Source organism: Monodelphis domestica, chromosome 1 (assembly GCF_027887165.1).
Source record: "Monodelphis domestica isolate mMonDom1 chromosome 1, mMonDom1.pri, whole genome shotgun sequence".
NCBI classification, from domain to species: domain Eukaryota; kingdom Metazoa; phylum Chordata; class Mammalia; order Didelphimorphia; family Didelphidae; genus Monodelphis; species Monodelphis domestica.
Window position 1 is genome coordinate 383252683 of NC_077227.1, and position 23791 is coordinate 383276473.

At 35.3% G+C, this 23791-nt stretch overlaps 1 long non-coding RNA gene across 1 annotated transcript; it reads right to left on the reverse strand.

The window, feature by feature from the left end:
• Window positions 1-2504: 2504 nt before the first annotated feature.
• Window positions 2505-20052, reverse strand: LOC103093310 (uncharacterized). Its single transcript, XR_457884.3, has 3 exons — window positions 19976-20052; window positions 16957-16995; window positions 2505-2731 (listed from the first exon to the last, which is right to left on the reverse strand). It is a non-coding gene; the product is annotated as an uncharacterized LOC103093310 (long non-coding RNA).
• Window positions 20053-23791: the final 3739 nt, after the last annotated feature.

Genomic DNA, 23791 nt, shown 5'->3' on the forward strand with positions numbered 1-23791 from the left:
TGAAGCTGGCCTCAGACACTTCCTAGCTGTGGGACTCTAGGCAAATCACTTAACCCCCATTGCCTAGTCCTTACCACTCTTCTGCCTTAGAACCAATACATTGTATTGATTCCAAGATGGAAGGCAAGGTTTAAGAAAAAAGAGAGACAGAGAGAGAAGATAGGAGTGGGGTAGAGGACTGAACTAGTAGAAAAACAAAAACCAAACAAAGAAAAACATGGGTTCTTATCCTGGCTCAGATACTTGCTAGTTATAAGACTTTGGTCAAGACCCCTCAATGTCTTGATCACTTCATTTGTAAAATGTGAGATTTAAACCACATGATTTCTAATGTCTCTTCCAATTTTACTATCCTTTGATTTGATAACCATCTACCTCTATGTGAACTGAGAGCTAGCCTTGCACTTCATACCAGTGCAAAGTCACTGATTTTAGACTGTTCAGAGTGAGGCAATTATAATAGTTTATATTTTCTTGGGTTTTAAGGTTTGTGAAGTTATTTTAAAATGCTATAAATCAAATTAACCTTAAAATATCTTATAAAGTAAACAAGAAAAATGGGATCATCTTCATTTTACAGATTAAGAAATACAGACTTGGGTTGATATAATCACTGATATAGTAGACTTTCTATTTCCCTTTACTACAATAAATGTGATCTTAAATTCTATTTAATTCTATGAATCTATCTTAGGATAAATGAACACTGCCAAATACTTGTCTCTCAAAGGCTTACATTCTAATGAAGGAAACATATATATGTATACATATGCATATATGTATATATTTATAATAGGTGAATACATTGTACATACAAATGAGACCTAGAAAAGACCATCTGATGAAGATGACCTTTGAACTGAGGGAGGAAGGAAGGAGAACATTTCATACAAAGTCAGTGCATAGAGATGGGAGATGGAGTATGTGAATAATGGTAAATATACTCCCTGAAACAGAATGGCCACTCCCTGAGGACCAGCCTGGCTCTAAATACAAAAAGTCTCAGTTCTAGAATGTTATCAACTAAGGAATAATGGATTCAGACCATAGCTTGAGATGGCTTGAAGTTCCAAAAATACCTACCCATAGATCCATGGAAGAATTCAAGTAAGATCAATTCTATCCATTCTAATAGCCAGTAAATTCATAATAAAATTCAAAATTCAGCAGAGCAAATTCACATACACAGAGAGAGTAATATAAACTGAGCTAAAGGAGAGAAGAACGAAGCACCCAGGAGGCAGTGGCATAAGTATAAACTCTGTGTAACCAAGCAAAAATGTCAACCTTTGCAAATAGAGAAAGATTAATGATCAGATTTGTTTTGAAGTTTGTACCCTAGGGATAGAAAAAGAACAAAAATTCTGCTGCTGATTTATGTCCATCAATGTCTAATAGAAGAAGCCAGAGAACCAAAGCCAGCAGTTGTAGGGCTTCCTTGTCAGTCTATAATTACAAAGTCCTTTGAGGTCAATTACTAAATTTTCTCAGCAGCCTCAGAAGGAACAGTATTAGCTTTATCTTAATGATAGACTGAGACAGAGAGACAAAAAGACAGACAGAGGCAAAAGCAGAGAGATAGAAAGACAGAGACACACAGAGAGAGACAGTCAGAGAGACAGAGATAGAGACAGAGACAGTGGAGGGAGGGAGGGAGGAAATGAGAGGAAGAAAGAAGGGAAACGGGGAGGGGAAGGAGAAGGGGAAGAGAAAAGTGAAACTGAGAAGCAAAGACAAGGGGAGAGATAGATAGATAGATAGATAGAGAGAGAGAGAGAGAGAGAGACAGACAGACAGACAGACAGACAGACAGACAGACAGACAGACAGAGACAGAGAGAGAGAGAGAGAGAGAGAGAGAGAGAGAGAGAGAGAGAGAGAGAGAGAGAGAGAGATTTAATGAGCTCTAAAAACTGAGGAAAGGGCTAAATGCCAAGGCTAGTTACTGAGTCTCAAAGTATAGCTCTCATCATTAAATAGTTTTATCTCTTTAAGGTTGAAAAGACACATTCCTCAAAACAACCCTAAGAGGTAGATTGAGTGAGCAGTAGGAGTTTACTCTTTCTACAAATGTGGAATATGAGGCTCAGAAAATTGAGATGTCTTCTCCAAGATCACACAGATAGGACTGTATAGGAAATCAATTCAAACTTCATTATACCTTGGTTAGAATGAAGTAGAGATGAGGGATGTGTTTTCAGGAGGAGAAAAGGCAGAAATATTTTAAGCTATATTGAGGACAAGAGAGGGTGTAGAAACTGATCCCTTTAAAAGCTTATCTTTAACAGGATTTTTTTTTTTACTTTTATACAATGCAACATTTTGACTCGGTATAGCAATAATTCTTTTCACTGGCTTTAGCTCCTCCTTGGAAACAAAATTTTCCTGCAGATAATAAAATCTGGCACAGGATGCCACAGATGGTCCAAAAAAAATTTAATGAACTCAATATTATTTTCAAGTTCTGCAGTTATAAGATGTTATTGTTTACTTAGTAACGTGGCATGTAAGTACAATGTGTTTATTCTACAATTAGTCTACATGGAAAAGTCAAAATATCTTGATTGAATAATTACATCTTTAATGGGAAAAATTCACCTTTCCAGGAAATGAAACTTAGGTCTTCTTAATCATTTCTAAGAAGTAGATCACCTCGGTAATCCCTGGACTTTGAATTATCCCTCAAATTGTGTCACTTTTCTTCTTCATTTTGATTGTGTCTCCATAAGGCACTGGAAATAGATAGAAAACTGGTTTTACAAATCAAACGACCCAAATCTAAATTTTGATTATACCAATGACTTGCTCATGTCCCCGAGTGATATGGAATGCTCTTATTATTGACATTATCCTTTCTTTCTTTTCTTTTTTCCTTTAATTTTTTTCCTTTGAAAAATGAAGAGGTTGAACTAAATGATTTCTAAGGGTACTTCTGGGTTAAAAATTTTATGATTCCATGATTTTCTATTGAACTATAGGTCAGACAGGTTAGTCATAAGTCTCATTTGTTTCACTGAAATTAACCATGTTGGTTATCTAACTAGTTGTTATGTAGACTAAGGCTTTTGGAGGAAGGATTTAAATCTTATTTTTTTTGTATTAGACCTGGTATTTCATTGTGTAGGAAGTCCCTAGTATATAAACATTTTCCACTGTTACTTATTGGCAAAGAGTCTATAAGATTTAGTTTTAGAGGCACGAAGTGAATTATCATGCAAGCATATGTACTATTATATATATATATATATATACATATATATTGTTTAAATTCCCTTCTGTATCATTCTTTCTCTTTCCCCTCCTTAGAAATCCATTCCATATAACAATTTATTTTCAAAATGAAAAGAAAAAAAGTAGAAAATGAGGAAAAATAACAAAAATGATCTCAATATGTATTTAAATTGACAATATGTGGATTTATAGACTCTTGCACATATACCCATTTCTACAAAGGAGTGGGTAAAATATTTCATATCTCGTTTGGGGCAAATCTTGTTTTTTGCAATTTCTTAACATTTATTTTTAATTATTTCATATTCTTCCCATCTACATTGTTGTAATTATTATGTATATTGTTTTCTTGGTTATATTTGCTTTTCATCTGTTCATTTGTCTTCCCATATTTCTCTGCATTCATCATATTTATTTTTTATTACAGTACAGAAACATTCCATTACATTCATATAACATGATTTATTTAACTATTCTCCAATTAATAGGTATCTACTCTGTTTCTAATTCTTTGCTGCCAAAAAAGTGTTTCTGTGTATATTTGAGAGATAGATATGGCTTTTCTGTTCACCAATGACCTCATGAGTGAGAGTGAGTAGAAGTTGATCCTCTAGGTCAAAGAGTATGGAAATTTTAGCTACTTTATTGATGTAATTCACTATTGCTTTCTAGAAGGTTTATACTAATTTGCAGCTGCACCAACATTGCATTGGTGTGCTTATCTTTCTACTACCACTCCAACATTTATCATTCTTCTTTCACAATCTAGTATGACAGAAGCAAGACTTGAAATCAACTCTTCCCTAAAATATTGACCTTTTATATATTATCCTTAAATATGATGATGTAAAAATATAGATATTTAAGCAATGATTAAATAATTTCTAGAAAAGTGATAGTTTGCCTTGTAATATTACAATATTGTTTTTCATAAGTAAACATGGTATTTACTACAAGCACAGGTCAAGTAGAAAACTGAATATTTCTTATTTTTAAATAATTTTCCATATTCATGAAATTTAAGATTGAAAAGGCACACTCCTAAAGACAGTTCTGTGAGGCATATTGATAACAGTGGGAATCTACTCTTTTTACAGAAAAAAGTTTCTGAGTTTCAGAAAAGGAAGATGACTTCTCCAAGGTAATATATCTCATAAGCTACAGGGTTATGATTCAAATCTTCAGACTCCAAGTTGAGCCCTTATTCCATTATACTCTATATCTACTATTTGGTTGAATTTTATGGAGGAGCAAATAATAAAGACATGAATACAAATGAAATAAAATTAATAAATGAAATGAAAGAATGATGCCCTGTAAGGAATAAAGAATATGAAGAATACAGAAAAGACTAGACTAATAAATTAGTTCAGGAAGACTCTTCCCTTTGGACTGGCAACTTAGCGAGAAATGTTTGGGATCACAGAAACTCACAGAGGCTATCTGCTAAGAAATAGAGATGTTCAAACTGTACTGATGGAAAATATGTCCATGGTAACACAAATCCCACTGTCTTGAAGACTTGAATTAGGTATTTGCTAAAGTAAAGTTTTCCTTTTCTATTATTATGTTTTTTAAAGAGATTTTTGTATAAAGAAAGCCCTATGTACTCTAAAATACTTGTAGCATCATTTCTTGTTATACCAAAGAATTTAAAACAAAGTATATAGGCACTCATTGGGAAACGGTTAACCAAATTTCAGTAAACTGATAGATGAGAAAATATTCCCATCCCACTCTTCCACAGAAGTGGGAGGCACATGAGTATGTTACAATACACATAGTTTTAGACTTTTTGATGTATTAATTAGTTTTATTGATTTTTATTTTTTTATTTTTTTCATTAAAACATTATTTAATACATGGGATGGTGCTCTGGTAGAGATGAGGGGGAGAAATGGTAGGAGAAATGTTGATGATGTAATAATTTTTTTAAAAATCAATAAAAATCAAGATGAATGCAATAAAATAATACTCTACTGTGATAAATAGTGAATATAAAAACACACAGAAAATCATAGGAAGTCATATTAACTGATGCTAAGTAAAGTAAGGAGAACCAGGAAAACAATATGACTTGACAATGAAAACAATGACTTGACCACAATGATATAACTAGAAGGAACAATAAGCAAACCAAAAATCTGAACCTAACTGCTATAAAATTAGAATCCCCCAGGTTAACCCCCAAGAAATATGAGCCCACCTTCTTCACAGAGGTTGGGTTTGTACATGTGGAATGCTGCATATATTGTCAGAATTATTTGATGTATTGGTTACTTTTGATGAACTTTATTTCCCCTTTGTTATAAAGAATGGTTCTCTGGGAAGGGGAAAGTATCTATCTGAAAATGGAGGTGATATTAAAACTAAATATATCAATAAAAATGATATTTTGTTATCTATGTAACACTAGTCTCAGTAACCTCTCCCAGAAAGACAATGAGTGCTTTTACTATATATTTAAGACAGAATATATACTATTTGGGAGAGTGGCAGTTCAATTGTTACCTGGAGGAGTAAACTGCCACGTCTGGAAAGAAAGAGACTATTTGATGGCGGGTGTGTGTGTGTGAAATGACTGAAGAACTTCTTTACTGAGTTATCTGTCAAGGTGAAAGAGTATCAAGGAACATTACCAAAGGGAACTAAATTTAACTCATCCTGGTGGAGAAAGTATCCAGAAGAGAAGGCTTAGAGATTCTGATTATCTTAGAGATTGATTATCTAGGAACTTGAATGGCTTCTTGAGTTGAGAGGTCAGCATGATTGGATATGAGTCTATATATGACTATTCTCACGATAGTCTCACTATATGCCTTTATATTGTTTGTCATCCCATTAACAAATTGTACATCTCTTGATGTTTATTCTTGTCTCTAAAACTAATGGGCTTAAGAAAAAGAAATGGTGTAAAGAGACTATGAAAAATAATTTCTTCTGCTTTATTTTAAAAATTGGGGAGAAAGTGATTAATGAGAGAGTCTGTGTACTTCTTTTAACACATAAGGAAATATCAGAACCTACTTCTTGATTGCCATACAACATAGAATTTGAACCTATAAGGAATCAAGTCAGTAACTTAAAGAAAAGGTTGGCCATTCCATCTAAGTTGTATAGGTAATTGGAGTGTGAAGGGGTGAAGAAATGTAATCTCTAAAACATATTTTCAGGGGTATGTTGTCTTCTCAATTTCTTGTACTAATAAGTCCAATGGATTTGGGATTCAGAGTACCTGAATTTGATTCTGCTCCAACAATTGTTAGTTGCACAACAAATACAAGTCACTTGACTCCTCTGATTACATGTTTCTTTTCCTATCATATATGAATAATAATCCTTATAATGGTTATTGTACTGGGTAATTGTGAATTTAGGTTTTTGTGAATAATAAAGGGCCAGATAAGTGTAAAGTAAGATTGTTGTAATATTAATGAAGATCAATCCAGTAGACAGGACAGTGTTTTGCAAATCTCTTTCTATTACTGGGCTTCCCCTAGCCTGTGTTCTTTTCCAATTTTGCCTGGCCAAGTTTGTATGAAATGAAAAGACTTACACACTGAGATCCTGAAAAAAGGAAGCATTTCCCCCTAAAGATTGAGGTAGAACTTACCAATAATTCATGGAAGAACAGTCAGGTACTATGGAATTTCTATATTACCAAGTAAATTAAATTCCAAGGTACTAGATTTAGGTATTAAATAGCAGGCTCAGCTATATCCCCATCATTGCAGAGGTTAGACGGATTGTTCTCTTGTTTCTTAAAAGGTTTATATCAAAGGAAGCTAAGTGGCTCATTGGATAGAGAGCCAGGCCTGGAGATGGGAGGTGCTGGCATTAAATCTGACCTCAGATACTTCTTAGTGTCTGTGTGCCCCTGGCAAGTCACATAACCCCAATTACCTAGTCCTTACTCTTCTTCTATCTTGGAATTAATGCTTAGTATTGATTGTAAGACAGAAAGTAGGAATTTTTTTAAAAAAGGTTTAAATCAAATTATGCACATTTCAGGTTTCCTGCAGAAAAGCACCATCATGAGATTATAGATCCCCAAAACAATTTCTGAGCAATGATAATATTGTATATGGAGGCAGAAAATTAGACATGTCCTTGAGATAGTACATGTCTCCATTCTAAGAGCAAATCAGCATCTACTGGTTATAGATATTGCTTTCATAACATTGAAGTACAATTCTAGATAGAATTAAAATGGAAAGGAAGAATATAGAATCCAAATGATAGCATTGTGACAAAGACAAGGAATTAGTGCTCCATGCCTTAATAACCATTTCAGAATGTGGTTTCAGCTTGCTTTGAATACATTCCATCAGTTACCAAAACCAGATACCTGACAATTCTTGATAATTCTACCTCTGAAACATCTTTGCTAACCTTGCCATTCTCTCCACTCACATGATTAGCACGCCAGTTTATCATCTCTCATCTGGACTGTCATAAAGGTCTCCTAATTGGCCTCTCTAACTCCTGTCTCTCCATTCTTTAGTTAACCCTCTGAATAAATACCAAAGTGTATCCTGAAGCATCAGACCCTTCTCCTGCTCTCAAAGCTTCAGTAGTTTTTCCTATTTAAGAGGAAATATCAGTTCCTGCTTAGCATTTAAAATGCTTCAAATATGGATCCAAAGTATCTTTCCAGTCTGATTTCACATTATTCACCTTCACATTCTCATCTTTTCAGTTAAATGGGCCTGCTTGATAGACTTCTTTGCACAGATGATTTTCCTTACCTGGAACACAATCACACACTCAGTTCAAGTGGTACACAAGGCTCTTTCTAGATCCCACTTAATTAGTATCTCTTTTATTTTTGTATTATTTATCTATGTACCTATTGCTTGCCTCTGGGAAAACTTTCCATCTGTTTCATTTTTCATCTGCTGCTCTTCAAGGTTTTAACTCCCCAAATATCATGCCTTCCCCAGGATAAGCCCATTACCTGAAATATCATCATCATGGAGAATGCCTCAACTTTATACTCAACATCTCCTCAGAAACCTCATGCCTCTCTCCTCTGTTTGGAAGAATGAAGGGAAGAACAATGAACTCCTCCCCAAATCTTCCTTTATAGAAAGCTCAGAATTTTCCAGCTAAGTTCATTTTTTTATCAGCTGCTATCTTTGGTTTTGACTCCAAAAACACCATGCCCTTGCTCTGAGTACGCTCCAGAGATCTTCCTCCCTGCTTTTTTAGCTTCCTTTTATGTATTATGCCCCCCCACCCTACACACCCTACACACCCTACACACACACACACACACACACAAAAACCCATATACTTACACATGTCTCAGATTAATCTTATCAAAGGCAGGACTGTTTTTACTTTACTTATTTGTTTCCCTGGTACTTAGCATAGTGCCTAGTGCACAGTAGGCACTTAGTAAATATTCATTGACTATTGACAGTAGAATGTAAGCTCCTTGAGGGCAGAGATTGTTTCAATTTTCTCTTTATATTCTCAGTACCTAGAACAAGTACAATGGTTGCCATAAATGCTTATTGAATAAATGAATCCCTGTAGCTAGCTCCTGAGAGAGTATAGCTGTGCCTTTTTCAAAATGAAAATTCCTGTATTTATATACTTTCCATGTATTATGACTAAGAGAGTCAAAATGGTACAATGCATAGAGAGTTGGCCATAAAATTAGGTTCAAATACTTACTAACTTACTGATAATATCTTACTAATAATGCAATCACAGGCAAATCAGATAATCTTTCCCCTCCTCAGGTTCTTCTTCTAAAAAGATGAAGATTCTCATAAGCTTATTGCAGAGTTCTCATGAGGTTCAACTGACAGAAAGGGTTGATTCACAAGCCCTAAATGACTAAATGAATTAGTAATCTCACCAATTTTGAAGTGCCCTCAAAATTTGCCAACTGAAACTTTTCTTTGCCTCCCCTCCTGTAATGTAGCCATGTGGCCACAAAGGATTCTACTTTAGACACCATAGGACTTCTTTACTACCCTATTGTGAGGATATCAGCAGAGAACTCTGGTAGTTATTCTTGCCTACTTGTCTACCTATCATTCCTTATGTTCATGATGTTATCATTTTTCTTTTCCTATCATGAATTCCTGGATGACAAAACTCCTATTCTTGGAATATCTTTTGCAGCCTACTCACACAATGCATTTTTACATTGCCCGTTGTGTGAAATATACTTATAATAAGTTATAGACTAGAGAATTTCATATTTCTATCCCATACATCAACACTAGTAGAAATGGTGCTATTAAAAATCTTTGCTTTCATGAGGAGCTTAGGGTAAAAAATATCTTTAAAATTTCCTATAAGTACCCTATTTCACTCTTCTCTTTTTGTTTAACTCTGAACCCAACTCATTGTCTCTATGTATTCAGTTCCAGATATATATATATATGCATATATATATATATTCTAGATATAATTATTGCGATTCATGCAAACAAATGTGGTATCATGCCCAATAAAGAACATCCAGAGGACTTCCCTTTCAACTTGGACTCTGCCCCTGATTTCTCTTGGATACTGTTAGACTATTAGGTTCCCAAAGATAAAAACTGTTCTTGCCATTTCTTAGTGTCTCATCACTTAACATTATTCTATAAATGTTTGGGGATTGATTCTCAAAGTCTCATGATGCTCTAACAAGAGAGAATGATAATAATAATGGTTTTTTAAGGTTCACAAAGTTCTTTCTTCACAATAACCCTACGAGGCAGGTTTATACTGGTATCATTCCATTTTTCAGAGGAGGATGCATATATTTGAAGAAGTGAGTAACATCAGGAATTGAACAGGACATCAAAGAGATCACGGTGCTAGGCCAGGCTGCATAGACTTGAAGAATATATGTATATTTGTATGTATGAATATAGGTTTGTAATATATACATATGTGTTTATGTATGTGTATGTGTATATGAGCATAAGTACACACAGATAGATAAATAGATAGATGGATGGATAGATATATAGATAGATAGATAGATAGATAGATAGATAGATAGATAGATAGATAGATAGATAGATAGATAGATAGATAGTAGGTCTATCAATAATATGCCCATGAAATTTTGGGAATTTTTTTTCCTCTGGGAATTTTCTAGGACTGTACTTTCAGGTTTCCTAGTTTCTCAGTCACAACAGAAATAAGCATATGTATGTTATTTCATACTCTATAAAATGATGGTCTCAAGGCATGTTTACTAAGAAGAGTTTTTAAATTTTAGACAGTCTCCTGAAGTTCTGTATTATTCAGTCTTGACTAGAAAAACTCAATGTCCCTATAGTCATCAAACTAATCAGACCTCAGTTGTGTTCCTTCAATAATGTTGCTTGGCATTAATAGAATTGGAAAAGATGATCAGACTTTCATCCCACATCAATGACAACAAATGCTTAGATGAGAAACCTTTTAATATGATAACACTTCAGCTGTGCTTTAATCCTCCAAAGCAGCCTCCTGTCTGTGCCTCATTATCCACAGAGATATCTGGAAGCTACTGGGCCTTTCTAATTAAAAAAAATACAGATTAGCCAGGGAGTCAATGCAATTATCAGCTGTTTTAGCACATTGAACTCTACCCTAACTTTGTAGTTATGTAGCTTTATGTAAATGTATCAGCTATTAACTATGTCTGTCCCTATTATTTGCTTTCAACCTTCGTTATGCTCTTCTTTTCATTGCTCTTCTCACAGTCTACCTGCTGATAATGGCCCTATTAACTGAACTATAAGTTATACAGAGAGTTAGTTCTTGCTAATGAACTGCAAATGTCCCCAAATGGCCTTGACATCAACTAGTTGCTTTTGTAGCTATCCCAGTCCATTACTATGATTTTGTAAGTTTGGGAGATTTTCACACACACACACACACACACACACACACACACACACACACACACACAAAAGATGGACAATTATGCTTGCAACATAGGCCTTGTTTAAACTCAAAGGAAGATTTGGAGGCTAAAATGAAACAAACACCAGCAGAGGAAACATGGGAGGGGGCATTAGAGGTGTCACCACATCTTCAAGTTCAGTGGTTTCTAGGCCATGGCAAGAAGAAAGGAGGTGTATTTCCAGTTGTCCTAGAGAAATATTGCACTTGAATTTGGCATGCCAAGTTTTGTTTTTCCTTTTTTCTTTCTTTTTCAAAGATAAACACTAGATTTATCTTTCCCAGATTGGAAATATAAGGACTATTCATGGCCCTGGTTCCACTATTGATCATCATAGAATCCTTAGCCTGATAAATTTCTGATCCAGGCTAGTTTTTTCCCTCCTTAGGCAATCTGGTGGCTCTCTCCTCATAGAAGATCACCATATTGATCCCAAACAATACAGGCCCCCCCATTTGGCAAAGCACACTACAGCTCAGATTCTCAAGCTCAAGAGAGCCATTAACTTCAGTCATCTTGGTAGATGGTTTTATAGGTATGTACCACCATGTCTGGGCATACCCAATTTCATAAGTTCTCTACCTCTATCCCTGGTTAAAATCTGAGATTCTTGAGTCCTTCATGTTTTTCTCATCTGTACAACTCATGAAAGCTTAGGTTATGTGGGGAAGATGAATACTCTTGTACAGGCCTGTCTGATTGGTTTCCCATCTTTGTTGTCTCAGGTTAGGAGAGGTTAGGAGTAGGTCAGGGCAAGGCACTGGGTATACAAACATGCTACATGGACATTTTACAGAAAAAAGGGAATAATATGAGGTTAGGGGATTTCTAACTTCCCTCATTCTACATTTCCAGAATATTATGGCAAATGAGTTTTATAAGTTTCAGAACATCCCTGTAAGTCTCACAGTGATCTTTGACCTATTATAATAAGGAAACATGAAATCAAAAAGAGTATTTAAAAGTTTCTGATTCTTCCTGCCCTGCCTGTATCTAAGACTTCCTTTAGCTGCATGGTTTTAGGAAAATTAGAACAAGCCTTCAAAATTCAGTAAAGTTGATCCCCTAAGGAAAAGGGGTAGGCAGAAGGGGTAAATCAGGCCATACAGTGGAAGGCCATACAGATGGGTCAGGAAATATATTGGAAATTATATTGGGAAATTGTGATATATAAACTAATGTTCATATATTTCTTAGACTCTGTTCCCTTTGAAGTTTAGCTTTTCCAATGGAAATTTCCAAGGATCCTAATTTGGTTTGCCTAGTTTCTCAGAGCCACATGGTACAGAAATGAGAAAGCTAATGCTTTATGAATATGGAGTTTGAATAGCTTTCAGGGATCCATCTAGTCTATTCCTAATTTTACAGATGGGGAAACAGACCTAAGGAGGTCAGATCAATTGCCCAAGATTACCTCAGTGTTAGGATCAGTGATACTGGTATATGTGTTTCAGAACTATTCTGAGGCGACCCTTTGGAAGATGGTTTGAGCATCATACCACCTGGTGGACAATTCAGATATTGCCCTCCCTCACTGGATAACTAATAAAGTGACACACTGCTTTTTCAAAGGCTTAAACAAGGTAATAGAACTGATTTGAGCTGTTAACTTGAGAATTTTTTTCCATCCCAAATTCATATACCATTCTTCCCTCTTTGCAGACTATCCATCCTTGAGAGTCTTTGCTCTAATGTCATTGTCTTGAGTCCCCACTAGTGAGCTTACTTCTAACTTGATCTGTTGAGAATTATTTTCATTAGCTGACCTTACATTACTTTTAGTAAGGAGGTATTTACTAAGGTGAAACTATGAGAACAGTTGGTACAAAACATCCCTCCTAAACTTCTGTAACACACTCTTTCAAACATACAGGGTAGAGTGGGCTCAGGCATAGAGAGCATGTGGCAAAGGGGTAATCTTGTTCATTAAAGTTCTTTTCTCTCATTTGTGGCATAGGTTGGTATGAAGGAGTTTGTCTGCTGAGCTCCTTGTTGATCCATGAGTCTAATTTATCCTTGACTCTGATGCAGATATTGCTGCCAGCTAATACAGGGATGTGATGGGAACGGCAAAGAATGCTGTTGGGGCCAGCACCCTCTGGACTTTTTGAAGCTTACATGGTCCTCCTTAGGTCAATGGTAAGGAGGGAAGGAGATCTGGTCAAGATCAAAGCCAAGACATTTCTCACCCAACAACTGTAAAAATTAAATTATATCTCTAATAATAAAAATAATATATTTCATGAGGTTTATCAAGGATCATTAGAAATCAAGGAAAAAAGAAGATACAAAATAAAAATCACATGCGCATGACTGGTTAGCCATTTTCAAACTTTCCCCACCTTACCACCATCACAGCTGATACTACGTCATGCAAGAAGAAAGGACGTGGGAGGCATTACTGACAGTTAAAAACCAAAAATGTGATCTTGGCAACGTGGAGACACAGGAAAGATTATAGGGAATTCTAGGAAATACCAAGGACTTCTGAGGAATGAAGTCTAGGGTTCAAAATCTCCAATTATATACCCCCCACTCATAGATGACTCCTCTTCAGAAATATATTCTCCAGGGAGCAGCTGGGTGGCTCAGTGAATTGAGAGCCAGGCCTAGAGATGGGAGGTCCTAGGTTCAAATATGGCCTCAGACACTTTCTAGCTATGTGACCCTGGGCAAGTCACTTAACCCCTATTGCCTAGCCCTTACCAGTCTTCTGCCTTGGAGCCAATTGCTCCAAGGCTCCAAGACAGAAGGTAAGGGTTTAAAAAAAATAAAGAAAATAAATATATTTTCTATACTTGCTCTAGTGTTTTAGAAAGTCTCCCATTCCAGTTGTGTTGATGCTTTTACAAAGTACTCAGAGATTGTGAAGAAATTCCATGGTCTTTTGGAACAGATCTCTTGTCTAACATCATTTCACTTCATCAAATGCCTTTCAATGACTTTTTATATTTAATTTCAGATATTGGGTTGACTAGCAAATACAGGAATAACCAGTTAGTTTAAATATCAGGTCAAAATGGCATGGGTGGTTATGAATCTATCATTAATATTCATGTTTTACATATATATATATATATATATTAATGTTTACTTATTTCCCCATTAGAATGTAAGCTTTTGAATTGCAAATTGTTTATTCTTTGTATTTATTTTGCTAGCACAATGCCTAGCACATAGTATATACTTAATAAATATTTTATTGATTGATTGATACCCAATATCCTTAAAGGAGCAACCATTTTCCTCTTATTGGTCAAAATCAGAATAGCAGGCTAACTCCTTTTGTCCTTCAAGTCTATAAGAATGAAATTGTTAAGACAAATGAAAATTTGCTTATTTCTTGGTTTGTCAGATCCCCAGATGATGAAATCCTGTATCATTAAACTCATTTTTCAGGCCCAGACTTGTGATCTGTTTCCAAAATTCCTCACCTATTTCTTTATTTTCCTTGTTGTTCTCCACCATAATCTTTTGACAATTCTATTTCTATTTCTGTCCATTTAACATTAATTTAACAATTAAAAAAAGTTTTTGTGTACTTCTGCGAGTCAAACATGACATAGTTCTTATACTTGAGAAACTTTCATTTTAACAGGATGGGAAGAGAAGGGGAATAAATGTTATCCATCACTCTTTTCATTTTAATGCATTGAGTATTTATTAGTTCAGGGACAGTAGGTAGAGAGTTGACTTAGAGAAGGTCCTGGGTTCAAATCTGGCCCTAGCAACCTCCTAGTTGCATGATCCTAGGTAAGTCACTTAATCCCCATTGCCTAGTCCTTGCCACTCTTCTGCCTTGGAATCAATACACATTATTGATTCTGATTTGGAAGTTAAAGTTTTTTTTTTTTTAAAGGTGACCCGTGTATGAAACATCTTGTTAGTGGAGATACAAAGACAAAATGCAAAATATACTTACATTCCTCTGGAAATTCTTACTTTAATTTCTGTATTTCCTCATATGAATTTATCTTTTTATAGATTACCCTACCACCTCTGTTGTCAATGAGTTTTATTTTTGAATAAATATCTTTCCATTCAATCACAAAATTGTATTCCATCATGTCCTAATGATTCTTAGGAGTTCAAACTTGCCTCCTTTCATTAAGATCTCTAGCTTACTTTGTTTATGTCTCATTCTTTATCCAATTTCAACCTATTTAAAACAATGTATGTTTTTACTAGTTCTACAAATAGCTCTCCTGTACTGTTGTCCTTCCTTTGACATACTTTCTACTCTTCATGACAAAGATTGTTAACTTCAGAAGTGGTCCATGGATAGATGTCAGCAGTCTGGGATGGGAAAAAATTAAATGCATCTTTATTCTCAACAAACTCTCATTAAAATTTTAAGATTTTCTTCAATTAAACAAAAGCATTATTCTGAGAAAGATTTCTTAAGCTTTGTCCAACTGCCAAATGGATCTATCCAAAAAGTGTGAAGAACACCTGCTCTATAGTATCTGTTTTTCCAACTCTAGGTATGGGGCAGTTTTCTCCTCACCTAATTTTAATTCAAAGACCTCTTAATCAGTGTCAAATAAACCATTTGTAGACTTTGTTAAATGTCCTTTCATATATTGGAGTAGATATTTTCTAAGGTTCTTTCTAGCTCTAAATCCTGTGATCCAGCATGAGAAAAGGTCTCTAGAAAAGACATTAATATTACACATAATGTCACTGATCCTTCAGAGTTTTGCCCTTAGCATCCTTAGAATTCTTTCATCTGGACCTAATAGGTATGATGAGTTTAACTGAAAACAAGAACATTGCTCAATTTTATATTGGAACTCAGTTTACTTTCAAGTTTGCATTTGGTAAAAATGATGAGGATTCTAAAAGTTATGAGGGTGTATCCCAATTGTTTGCTTACCCATGCAAGCAAAGCATAGAAGAAATTATGCAGGAAATGAGCAACTTAGTCACTTCTTGTTTCTATTTTCTGCTTGGAAAAAGTACCCAACAAGTCTTCAAAAATGTTAAAAAGATTCACTTGAGAAACACAATTTTTAGAAACTAATGATGGTTGAAAATAATATTAACTTCAAATAATGTCTTTAAAACACTGAATGAATAGTTTGTTGACCTATAAGATTTTAAATAGTGCAGTGTTACTGCCTTGTTTTATAAAATGCACAAATTTAACTCTAAAAAGATCTTTTCATTTGTGCAAAATACTTATTTTGCATATTTATCATCCAGTCCCTTCTGTGCCATCCTTAAAGTTAGAATGGTCAGAGGCCAAAAGAGTGTTCCTAGCATTTCACTGAAAAGATTCAAGATATGCCCAAGCAAATAAAATTAGTAGAATGGTCATTGAAAGAGGATTGCCCTTACAGTCAGAGGACCTGTATGTGAGACCCAGCCCCCCTCTAGCTATGTAACCGTGAGCAAACCATTTAATTTCTCAACAGTGTGACAGAGGAATGATTCAAATATTTCTTCAGCCATAAAATACCTTAACCTATGGAAAGGAAATAATAGCATTTTCAGGGTTTTAAATGAGTTTATTTTTTATTCATTTAAAACCCTTACTTTCTATCTTGGAATCAATACTGTGTATTGGTTCTAAGGCAGAAGAGTGATAAGGGTTAGGCAATGGGGGTTAAGTGACTTGCCCAGGGTCACACAGCTAGGAAGAGTCTGAGGTCATATTTGAACCTAAGACCTCCTATATCTCAATGTGGGTCTCATCCACTGAGCCACCCAGATGCCCCCTTAGGGGGGTATTTTTTTTTAAAAGAAAAATCTTTTGTAAATTTTAAAATCATATAAAAATGTAAATCATATAGTTTCTATTTCTTTGTTACTTATTACCTGTTGTGAATTTGAGTCCTCTAAGGAAAACACTTTCTCCTTTAAAAAATAAAGAGACTGGGTTAGATAAGTTGTAAGTTTTTTTGTTGTAACTCTCAATCTATAATCTGCAAGGAAGCCAGCATTACCCAAAAAATTGAGGATGAAGTCATATAAACCAAATTGTGACCTGCAATTAAGCTAATTTAGGCTGTTGCGATCAATGGACAATGAGCTGGGTCTAAGTTTAAAGGAGAGAATGATATATTGATTCAAATTTGAAACATTTTGCAATGCTTTCAATGATCTGAAGTGTTCCATTAGCATAGTTTCTGGCCCATACTATGTGTTTAATAAATGCTGCCTTCTTTCATTCCTTTGATCAATTTGTTGAATGGATTTACTATGGAAAATTTATGAAAAGACAAAGATCAAGAATGTGGAAGAGATATGGTGAATGGATTTTGAACTCATTGGATGTAAGCTTTGTGGAATTGTTAAATTTTTTTTCTTTCTACCCTTGGCATTTGGAACATTGCCTGGCACAGAAGAGATTATAAATGCTTAGTTCATTAAATGGAAGTGCAATATTGAAGAGATTACCCAAGCCAATAAGACTATAGATCTACCAAAATACTTACAGAATATATCAGTTCTAAAGTGACAAAATAACATTCCCTGAATAATCAACATCCTCAAAATTAGCTTTTTTCAAAGAATACTACCTACTGTGATTATTTTGGAATTTTCATTTAGTATAGAGCAGTGATGATGAACCTATGGCACACATGCCAAAGATGGCATGTGAAGTACTCTCTGTAGACACACATGCCACCCTTTCCCCAACCCCTTCCCCGGCCCAGAGTTCATTAGTAGAAAGACAGAGGGACTTGGGTGGAGCTTCTCCCTTTCCCTTTCCACCATGCCTGATGACATTTTTTTTTTACATTGCTCATTTCTCTGCCCAGCAGCTCAATGGGAGTACACAGGGTGTATAGTCAGTGGCTCCAGGAAGCAGAGCTAGAGGGGAGTAGAGCATTTCAGTCATTCCCCCTTCCCCGCTCTACACTAGCTGAAAACATTCCTTACTTCATCTGCCCCTCTGCCCAGCAACCCAATGGGAGCACGTTTTTTTCCTCCTCTGTGTGGGATAAAGGGGAGGGGGGTGGCACTCAGGGGGAGGCAGGGAACAGCACACAATCTCTAAAAGGCTCACCATCATTAGTATGGAGTAATCTGAAACCTACAGATTCCCAAGCAGTCCATGGATAAATTTCATGGGGTCCATAAACTTAAGAAGTAAGAATACATTTTTAATTTCACTAGCCTTTATTTTCCTTCATAATCCCATGTATTTTATGTTTTAATTTTTTTTTCTGTAATGGGTTCCATAGATTTCACCAGATAGCACAAAAAAGGATAAGAATCTGATCAATAGTTTTGAATTAGGAAGAGGAGAAGCAGGAAGTCTTTAAGTATACATTAGCAGAGGCATTCAAAGAACTATAAAATTTTCTTTGACACATTTGATATATAATTAGTCTAATCCATTTTATATTTGTTTCTTTAAATGAAGTCCCTTCTTCCTCCATTGCTTTCTATATTAATTCAACAAATATCTTATTATGAACCTATTATGTTCAAGGCCTGGAACATAGTAGGCACTTAATATATTATTATTGTATAGTAGCTAACTTGTTTGCTTTATTTTATATCTCAAGGATAAATGATGGCCAACAACTTCTTACAGTAAAAAACCTCACTTTTACATCACACTCAATTTTATTCATGAAAGTTGTGAACCAGATAATGAGGGAAGAAAACAATAATTTATTATACATTTATTATGTAACAAATACTGCACTATTTTCACAAATATTATCTGATTTGATTCTCACTACAATCCTGTGTGAGGGTTATTATTGTCCCCATTTTACAGTTAAGAAAACATAGGCAGGTGGAAGTTAAGTGAATAATCACCCAGGCTCACATATTAAGTATGCATGTAAGATATTGGCTATGCCCAAGTTTCCCTGACCTCAAGAACATCTACCACACCACTTCATGGCCACTGACCAGGGAAGCCTTAGGAGAGATTATTTTTCACTAAAGATACTTGATATGCCTTAGAAATCTCTGTGATCACTATGAAAACACAAACAAGCAAATGGTATATATATACATATATATATATATATATATATATATATATTTCCCAATTTATTTATTTAACAAAAACCTATGCCCCAACACACTATCCTGTTAGTTTTGAGGTTAAAGGAACCCTCAAGGAATATCCACTTCATTTCTAATTGGTATATTGATAGTCATCTCCATTGCTTCATCTTGTCATGGCCCAGGTTTCTCATAGGTGATATCTATGCAGATTATGCTCATTATGTTTGGCTTAATGGAGATATGGACTTTTTGTTATTGCCTAAGGGTGTCTACAGTAAGTTACCAATTTTGCCTTTTTTCCCTCCAGCGTTTCTTTATTAATGCTTCTCTGTTCTTTAAAGGAATTTCTTGATCTGGCATGCTAATCATAGGAATTAGTGGAGAAGAGAATGATAGCATTAGGAAGAACAAATAAGAGACTGAAATACCTCTCCCCAATTCAAGATTCAAGAGGAGGTATTGTCTATGGAAGTGGGTCGCATTGCATTCTGGTTCAATAATTTGGTTAGGGTTAAAGGAGTGGGACTTTTTGCTTAAGCAGAGAAGTCAACAGAGGTCTAAACAACTTCCTGAGCATAATTCTGTATCCTTTTTTGGATGATACCATTGGGCATAGTAAAGGAGTTCAAAACAAGTTGACTATACAGGTGCATGTTAAACTAGGTAGCTAATTTTGAAAGAGCTATAGAGGAAGTAGTGGTGGTTGCAGTAGTGATGGGGAACAAATAATCACCACAGAGATGCTAGGCTACTACAGTGGTAATGGCAACAGTAATAGTGACAGAGTAACATTAGACTGAGGCTATTGCAGAGTTGAGTAGTCCTGGTCGTGACATCAGGAAGACTTGAGTTCAAATCTTACCTCATATAGCAGTTCGGTGACCCTAAGCCAGTCATTTACACCTCCTTGCTTCGGCTGCCTCATCTTTAAAATTTGCTGAAAAAGGAAATGACAAATCACTCTACTATCTTTGTTGAAGTAACTCCAAATGCAGTCCTGAAGTATTAGGTACACTGAAAAATTGAACAGCAACAACAACAACAATATAATATCAGAGTCTCTAAGTCTAAATAAATGGGTGCAAGAAGAATATATTCCCAAAAAACACCTACATAACCAACATCTTACAAGTTTATTTCATTCTGGTACACATATAGAACATCTATACAAACTCCAAAAAATTAAAAAACAACAACAAGATTCACACCATAGCCTATGAACAATGAAGAAACTTTTAGCAAGTAATTAGTGAGACCCAGAAGTGAACACTACACAGACCTGTGGGCAGGGGGCTGGATGCATTGGCAGAGGAATAACTAAGGAAAAAGTGGAGGAGCTTTTGAACTAAGAAAAGGAGGGTCTATGTCAATTCTGGAGTTATAGGAACTAAAACTGAGGATCAATGAGAGGTGGATTACTGAAATGAAAATGCAAACCTAGATCTCCTTGTGCATTAGTGCTATATTAATGCTTTCCTTTTTCAAATTCTCTTCATTTACTTTGTTTATATTCTGTATGTACCTAGTTTTTTTTTAATTTATATCCCATATATAATATTTTATTTTTCCCAATTACATGTAAAAATAATTTCTTTCTAAAGTTTTGATTTCCACATTTTCTCCCTCCATTCTCCTCTCTGTAAAACATTAAGTGTATTGGTGTAATCCTAGAAAACATATTTCCACATCGGTCATGTTGTGGAAGAAGAGTGATTAAAAAAAAAGAAAGTGAAAAATTGTAAGTTTTGATCTGCATTCACACTCCATCAGTTCTTTCCCTTGAGGAGGATAGCATTTTTTTATTATGAGTTCCTTGGAGTTGTCTTGGATTATTTACTGCTAAGAATAGCTCATTCACAAATTAAAATTGTACAATAGTGCTGTTACAGTGTTCAGTGTTCTAATTTAACTTACTTCACTTTTCATCAGTTCATGTAAATCTTTCCAGGTTTTTTTAAAAATCATTTTGCTCATAATTTCTTTTTTTTTTTCAAATGTAACACCATTTTAAAAATGTGATTATTTCCAAACATTATTCATTGGAGACAAAGAACATTTTCTTTTCCTTCCCCTTCCCCCCACCTCTCCCATAGCTGATACGCGATTCCACTGGGTATCACATGTGTTCTTGATTCGAACCCATTTCCATGTTGTTGGTATTTGCATTAGAGTGTTCATTTAGCGTCTCTCCTCAATCATGTCCCCTCAACCTCTGTAGTCAAGCAGTTGCTTTTCCTCGGTGTTTTTACTCCCACAGTTTGTCCTCTGCTTGTGGAAAGTGTTTTTCTCCTAGATCCCTGAAGATTGTTCAGGAACATTGCATTGCCACTAATGGAGAAGTCCATTACGTTTGATTGTACCACAGTATATCAGTCTCTGTGTACAATGTTTTCCTGGTTCTGCTCCTGTCACTCTGCATCACTTCCTGGAGGTTGTTCCAGTTCCCATGGAATTCCTCCACTTTATTATTCCTTTGAGCACAATAGTATTCCATCACCAATGTATACCACAATTTGTTCAGCCATTCTCCAATTAAAGGGCATCCCCTCATTTTCCAATTTTTGGCCACCACAAAGAGCGCAGCTATGAAGATTCTTGTATAAGTCTTTTTCCTTATTATCTCATTGGGGTACAAACCCAGCAGTGCTATGGCTGGATCAAAGGGCAGACAGAATTTTATCGCCCTTTGGGCATAGTTCCAAATTGCCCTCCAGAATGGTTGGATCAATTCACAACTCCACCAGCAATGAATTAGTGTCCCTACTTTGCCACATCCCCTCCAGCATTCACTACTTTCCTCTGCTGTCATGTTAGCCAATCTGCTAGGTGTGAGGTGATACCTCAGAGTTGTTTTGATTTATATCTCTCTGATTATAAGAGATTTAGAACACTTTTTCATATGCTTATTAATAGTTTTAATTTCTTTGTCTGAAAACTGCCTATTCATGTCCCTTGCCCATTTTTCAATTGGAGAATGGCTTGATTTTTTGTACAATTGATTTAGCTCTTTGTAAATTGCTCATAATTTCTTATAGCAAAATAGTATTATAATCACATATCACAACTTGTTGAGCTATTACCTGAATAATGGTCATCTGCTCAGTTTCTACTGCTTTACCACCACAAGAAAGCTGTTATCAATATTTTTGTATAAGTGATGTACTTAGTGATTTATGTGTTCTTTTCCCTACTAAAATGTAAGCTCCTTGATGTCAGAGAAAGCTTTTTTATTATCATTGATATTCATTTTGTTTGTTTTAGTTTAGGTTATTTGTTTGATTTTGTTTAGAAATTTTGTTCTTTCTTTGTATCCTTGGAGATTAGCATACTGCTTGATGCAAACTAAGATCTTCATAAATGCTCATTAGCTACTGTGAGACACATAGATTGTGTCTGTCCAGTAGTGAAGGGTTGACTCTCTACTAGCCCCATATTTTTTTTTCACATGGGAGGAGCACCTCAACTAAAGATGGTGATATAGAGATAGGGGTATTATATTGAAGTCTAGGGAATATGGGGTTCAGAAGGAGATAAAGTGCCAGATTCTTTAGCAACTCTGAGTTATTTTGCCATATGGGAAAAGGAAGAGGAATAATTAAACTTGGGGAAATATAAGTTGGAAGAAACTATATATTCTTGTGCCTGAATGGCACCCACGAAAGGAATTTTTTTCCACTGCCTGCTGGTTCTGGCATGAGTCATTTTCTATATTCTGTTTTGTATGCTTAAGTGTGTTTGTGTATTCATATGTACTATGATTATGTGTTTGTATGTGAAGATAATTTGGGAGATGATGGTGTTCAAAGGTGTTCATTGTTGTTGTATATTTTACTTCCCATTTACCCTGCATATATCTTGTATATACATAGTTTCTTACATGCTATCTCCTTTGACAAAAAGTGTTTCATGAGGGAGAAAAGTAGGGGTTTTTTTTTGTTTTTATTTTTGCCTTTCTCTACCTATAGTAAATACTTAATATATGCTTGTTGAATGGCTGACTTAGCCATGATATGCTGAAGGATTTTTTTTTGTTTATTTAAAATGGAATGGGAACTTATGAACCTTATTTTGGAAATCTTTGTACATTGTCCTTAATTTTAGTTCTTACCTTCTGTTGTTAATTTTTTTTCTTGCATACAGCTCATTTGCATGTTATATCCCCATTAGATTATGAGTTCCTTGAGGGCAAAGACTATCTTTTACTGTTATTTCTGTCCTCAGCCCTTAGAATAGCATCTGACAACTAGAAGGTACTTAACAAATCTTTGTTGATTAACTCATAATAATTCAATTAAAAATACTTTAATAATTGAAGATTAAAAATACCTTGTAGGATTTCTGGGTAAACATATCTACAGTTTAGAAACAGGAAACTACCTCTCCTCATTGCCTACTGCTATAGACTACCTCAGAAGGACAAAAAAACCCAAAGTCTTATGAATGAAGGGACTTCACAGTAGGGCATGGCATTGAAGGAATGTGGGATTTAGGCATTTCCACAGTATAAGGGGGGGGGTGAAATAGCTTCCACCAAAACAAGCTGATCTACCCTCCCCAACCACACCTACAGAGCCAGTGCACTAGACACAGAGCCAGCATGTGCTAGAATCAGTGAACAAGTGAGGGGCATCTCTAGGTCCTTGGAAGCTGACTAAGACTGCCAAAGACCTACCCCTGA